Source organism: Megalobrama amblycephala, linkage group LG13 (assembly GCF_018812025.1).
Source record: "Megalobrama amblycephala isolate DHTTF-2021 linkage group LG13, ASM1881202v1, whole genome shotgun sequence".
NCBI lineage: Eukaryota > Metazoa > Chordata > Actinopteri > Cypriniformes > Xenocyprididae > Megalobrama > Megalobrama amblycephala.
This window is the reverse complement of record NC_063056.1, coordinates 9,279,298-9,284,419: the sequence shown is the minus strand read 5'-3', so window position 1 is coordinate 9,284,419 and position 5,122 is coordinate 9,279,298.

Here is a 5,122-nt window from a genome sequence, read left to right as displayed (position 1 = left end):
GTCTCTCTGTTTCTTTGTCAGTGTACATAGTAATTAAGATTTATGTTGTGTTGGACATTTTAATTAAATAAGGAATCAGTAATTCATAAATGAATATGGAAGTGCATAAATCAGGGATTTTCAAATGGGATCTGAGATTTGTGGAAAACTTCAAAGAAAGAATGCCTTGACCTAATATTTATTGTGAAAAATCATTTTGAATAATTCATTTTAATTAATGTAAATGCCAGTTTAATTTATTTTTAATATCACCGTTAGTTTTTCTCACAGAGTACAAATGAGCCTTAAATTATATTAGCTGCATTTATATTTTAAGAAGTGAGGTCCTTTTGAAAGGGATCATCATGTCTGAGGGACCTTGACTTTAAAAAACAAACAAAAAAAAACTCTGTTTAATTTTAATTCACAAAAAATTCTAGTTATTTTTGCATTAACTGACAAATGGCTAAGCATTATATTGTTAGAATTAGAATTTGAACATTTTTGGAAGAAAGCACAGTTTGTCCATGCAGAAACCACTGCTATGATGCTACGGTATGTTTGTTGCTAAGGTGTTACTAGGGTATTTTGGATCATTGCTAGCTTGCTAAGGTTAAATAAAACACCATTAATAGTCTTCATCTGATTGGCCACCCCAAAATTTAATTCGCTACTAATGCTGCGTTCACGCCATGTCGTAATTATCTTTAATAAAGTTCTGTATGCTTTCAAATTGCCCTCGTCATACACCAATTGGTCTGCACAGGGCTATGGAAGCTTGTTTCTGCCACGGAATAAAATGTTTAAAAGATAATTGCGGCTTTTCACTATTCTGAGTTTTTTTTTTTTTTTTTTTTTTTTCCTCACAACTTTTTCTCGCAATTCTTACTTTTTTTCTCACATAAACTTGCGGAATATAAACTTGCAATTCTAAATTTTTTTTCCTCACAAGTCTGACTTTTTTTTTCTTTCAATTGTGAGTTTATATTGCGCAATTCTGCCTTTATAACACATTGTGAGTTACAAAGTCCAAATGGCGAGAAATAAACTCGCAATTGCGTGTTATAAAGTCAGAATTGCGCAATATAAACTCTCAATTGAGAGAAAAAAAAGTCAGAATTGCAAAAAAAGAGTCAATTGCAAGTTTATCTGAAACTCATAATAGTGAAAAGTCGCAATTATCTTTTAAACTGATTTAATCCGTGGCGGAAACAAGCTTCCATATCCCTCTGCAGACCGATCGATGTAAGACAAGTACCGCAAGAGCGATTCGTAATTGTAAACTCACATTTGTGATTGTGAGATAAAAAGTCACAATTACCTTCTTTATTTTTTCTTTATTTTTATTCAGTGGCGGAAACGAGCTTCCATACAGCGCCGCTTCAAGTTGAACACACCTTAAATCTGCAGTGGTCAGGTGGTACAGCGGCCACATGGTACAAGTCATAGGCTCATAGCTCTCAGAAAATTACGAGTTTACACGTTGTAATTACAAGTTCTACAAGCACATGAAGGCTTTTTACAGTTCAGAATCATTACGGTAATTACGACATGTCATGAACGCACCTTAAAGGGATAGTTCACCCAAAAATGAAAATGTGATGTTTATCTGCTTACCCCCAGGGCATCCAAGATGTAGGTGTCTTTGTTTCTTCAGTAGAACACAAATGATGATTTTTAACTCCAACCGTTGCCGTCTGTCAGTCGTATAATGCATGTCAATGGGAATTCCATCTATAAGAGTCAAAAAAAACACGCACAGACAAATCCAAATGAAACCCTGCGGCTCGTGACGGCACATTGATGTCCTAAGACACGAAACGAACGGTTTGTGCAAGAAACCGAACAGTATTTATATAAAAAATTTTTTATCTCTAATACACCACTATGTTCAACTGCCTTGTCGAGGTATGAAAATGCGCTTTGAAGCCGGAAGTGATCTCTCGCGCGTATACGTCAATGAGGGCGAGAGATCACTTCCGGCATCAGAGTGCATTCAGACCTCACACACCGTATTAGAGGTAAAAAATTTTATACTGTTTGGTTTCTCGCACAGACCAATCATTTTGTGTCTTAGGACATCAATGTGTCGTCACGAGCCGCAGGGTTTAATTTGGAGTTGTCTGTGCCTGTTTTTTTGACTCTTATAGATTGTGTTGCCATTGACATGCATTATAAGACTGACAGACCGCAACGGTAGGAGTTAGAAATCATCATTTGTGTTTTACTGAAGAAGCAAAGTCACCCACATCTTGGATGCCCTGGGGGTAAGCAGATAAACATCACATTTTCATTTTTGGGTGAACTATCCCTTTAACTTCCATTTCACCTCTTGTTGAAACAAGCATTTATTTTGACGTGTGGCAACTTGGCATATTGCTAATTTGGGATATTAGGAGAATATTAATGTTAGTTGCATACAGAAGATGAAGAATAATGGAGGTCGCTCACTGTACAAGAAACTCAGAGCTGTTCAAAATCCTGCCGTGCAACAGAATGCCATTACATTACATTAGCTTTTTGTCCCAAATCATTAATGTAGCTACATAATGACCTCACCCAAGGCTGGATTGCAATATTTGTCTTTCTGTGGGTTGAATAAAGTCTATGCTTATAGAGAGATATAATAATATATATTATCCTTTTCCGTTTCCGTTTGCACTGTTTTTACAGTAAAACACATTGATACCACTTTTTCCGTTCTTGAAGTGAACTTTTTTCCTGTATGGTGCTTAGATTCACTGTTTTAGACAGCCACCTTAACCTTGAGAATGTGACGCGTCTGTTGTGCATCATAGAGAGAGCGCAAATACTGAATTGATTTCCCTTTTGTGTCTTTTTGCGCTTGAACGGGAAAATATACATAAAAAGTATCCGGGTAAACACAGTCGGTAATGTATTAACTGAAAGTAAACAGCTGAGAGAGAAATCAGTTGCGTGTCAAAATTGGATCTGTGCATTCGGTCTTAAAGTGACAGCAGCCTAATATACTCACTCTTGTATGTGTCATTAAAGTTAATCAAAGAACAAAAGATGAAGAGAAATTCTCTCACTGCTCTTGACTGATTCACTTTTGTAGCCTTAATAAGGATTAATCTATATTTATTTTATACAGTGAAGACTGGGGTGTTATTTTACGGTTGATTATCACATTTCTGTACCTGAATACTACTGTTAGACTTACCTGAAAAACCTTTTTTTCTTTTTATTACTGACTGTTCACTTATCTTTAGTAATGTTTTGAACTTTATATTAGTTAGACTAGTAGTTTTTCCTGTGATACTGAAATTGGAATCGGTTTGAACTGCTTTTTTAAGTAAATGTAAAATTTACTATTGTGTTACGGTTTCTTGAACAACTACGAAAGTCAAGTTAACGTTAGATCTTTTGCTCCATTAACACAGTTAATCAGATAAAAGAAACTGGAGAAATCCCCATTTAGCCTAACGTACATAGTTTACAAGTGTGACTCATTCATGCTTTTTTGATGCCAGGATAGGGTTACACATAATTTTCTTTTTCGTCTTTGGACCACGACCCCCTAAATTAGCCCTGGCCACCCCATCTATAAAACTCCAGTTCCGCCCCTGCAACCATTACTGTTTTTTCAAACAGTTTTCCATTAATGTTAATGTATAAATAGCACCTGCATCATCAGTGTATGAAAAGGACTGATGTGTTTCAAGCAGAACAAGAGTCTGACTAAAATAGGACTAATTCATAGAAGGGGGTGTGTTGATGATGAAACAGGATAAAGCAGCAAAGGTCAGGGACGGCTGAGACCTGCATGTGTTTTTGCCTTATTAGAAGAACGGCGTCAGAATGGAGGGGACGTGACTCACGTGGGCGGAGGTCATGGCTGAAACGCACACACACCCCCCCAAAAAATGTATACCGGATCCACAAAGGGCACCAAAAAAGACTTTCCAGAAATTTTATCTGATGCACGTATGAAAAAGGGTGACATGCTGGTGCGTGTGCAGGGGGTTATGGGAATTTGGCTCCCAGCTGACTGAAAACAAGCCAGAGAGAAAGACATGTAAAGATGTGAAAAGTGTAAGACGGGTTCATGGTTTGGTTCTGCTTGAGGACTCAAAGAGGTGCTCATGGGAACTCTTACCACAGCGTTTAAACTTCCACTGGACCTGAGAGAAGACATACACTGCTGTTTAAAAGTTTGGGGTCAGTAGGATTGGTTAATGTTTTTGAAAAAAGTCTCTTATGCGCCCTGAGACTGCATTTTTTTGATCAAAAATACAGTAAATAACTGTTTTCTATGTGAATATATTTTAAAATGTAATTTGATGCTAAGCTGAATTTTCAGCATCATTACTCCAGTCTTCAGTGTCACATGATCCTTTAGAAATCATTCTGATTTGCTGCTCAAGAAACATTTCTTATTATCAGTGGTGAAAAAAAGTTGTGCTTTTATTTGAAGTGGAAAACTTTTGTAACATAAAATGTCTACTGTCACTTTTGATAAATTTAATACATCATTGTTCATGAAAAGAATTAATTTCATTCAAGAATCATGCTGACCGCAAACGTTTGATTGAAATCTGTTAAAAGTTACACACCGAAGTTTAATGCTTAAAGGCAGGGTAGACCTTTTCAGAGAGGCTAGCAATAGACCCCTTTTCAGTTAGTAAACATTGTGATGATTTTTGTGGGCGGAGCTTAAGCCGCGCACACACTTAACGATTGTAAGGCCGATTATGAATGTAAATCGATACTAATGACTGATCGCGTTCAAACGCGTCCAGTCAGAGCCAGTTGCGTTCAGTCTGCTATTACAGTCGGTGTTCAAATTCCATGTGTAAGTATATAAATCTGCTTCAGTCACAGGAAACAATCGCTGTGTATGTTGAGCACAGTCGTTAAATGTGTGCCCGGCTTTAGGTGGAGGCAGAACGATTCCCTTGACCACTTCACTAACGCTAGCTAGCAAGTTTTGCTAGATTGTTTTTTTAACAATGACTGGAGAACATCCGATTTTATCTAATTATGTAAGGCCACTCACTGTCCGGGACCACGTTTATTTGAAAAAGTTCACTTTAACAGACGGAACCAGATTGGCTGACCTGTACATGCTCACTCAGTGGATGGACTATCTGACAGGATTACCTTCACTGCACTTATGGCA